This window comes from Octopus bimaculoides, chromosome 6 (assembly GCF_001194135.2).
Source record: "Octopus bimaculoides isolate UCB-OBI-ISO-001 chromosome 6, ASM119413v2, whole genome shotgun sequence".
Taxonomy (NCBI): domain Eukaryota; kingdom Metazoa; phylum Mollusca; class Cephalopoda; order Octopoda; family Octopodidae; genus Octopus; species Octopus bimaculoides.
Genome location: NC_068986.1, coordinates 42,441,983 through 42,442,837, shown reverse-complemented (window position 1 = coordinate 42,442,837; position 855 = coordinate 42,441,983). Strand labels below are relative to the sequence as shown.

The 855-nt window shown below is 36.0% G+C and overlaps 1 protein-coding gene and 1 long non-coding RNA gene across 2 annotated transcripts in view; one reads left to right on the top strand and one right to left on the bottom strand.

The window, feature by feature from the left end:
• Positions 1-855, bottom strand: part of LOC106868882 (b(0,+)-type amino acid transporter 1) — a 161,028-nt gene that overhangs the window by 4,129 nt on the left and 156,044 nt on the right. The gene's annotated exons all lie outside the window — the stretch shown is intronic.
• LOC128248132 (uncharacterized) overlaps positions 1-855 on the top strand; it is a 27,123-nt gene that overhangs the window by 8,083 nt on the left and 18,185 nt on the right. The gene's annotated exons all lie outside the window — the stretch shown is intronic.

Below are 855 nucleotides of genomic sequence, written 5' to 3'. Positions count from 1 at the left end.
GCTGTCGAATCAATATACATAGCTTAGAATAAAATTTCACAGGAGATAGATTAGCAAAATTTAATGAGGGGGAAGGTTGGAGTAAAAGTGGGGGGGGGCTTTAAAAATTAATAAGCGGGGGGAGACGATTATTCAAGATGCCAGAATACGCGCGCGCACACACACACACACACACATATATACAGGAATAGCTCGGCTTCAGTCGTTTCGATTTAAGTTCTTCTCGATTATACGTCGGTTTTCAAAAATAATATATGGAAAAATAAAAATCAAGTTAAGTCATTTTACTTGACTTTGCATCTGTCCACCACAAATATTGGAATTGTAAAATTACTAGAAAACCATTAAAAGCACATAAAATCACGTTACTGTATAATAAGTAAGAATGTAAGCATATAAAAGCATATTAAAACAATGAGTCAAGAAATCAGTCAAGAGAAAACGTTGTCTTTGTTTGAGGACCTGAAGAAAAAATAACCAGATAAGAAATATGTAGAGTTCAAGGTAAGTCAAAGATGGTTCATGAGATTTAAAGAGCGAAGAAGTTATCATTCCATTAAGAAGTAAGGTGAAAGTGCATCAGCTGACGAACAAGCAGCAGTGGAATTTCCTAATGCATTAAAGAAAATCATCGAAGAAAACGGGTTTCTTCCCGAACAGATTTTTAACGTAGACGAAACTGGATTGTATTGAAAAAAAATTGCTAGACCGTTTATTCATTTCCAAGAAGGAGAAAACTATTCCAGACTAGAAGGTCTCGAAAGAACGTGCGACCATTATGTTGGGAGGTAGTTGTGCAGGAAATTTTAAGTTAAAGCCATTGTTTGTGTATCACGCACACAAACCCGTGCCCAG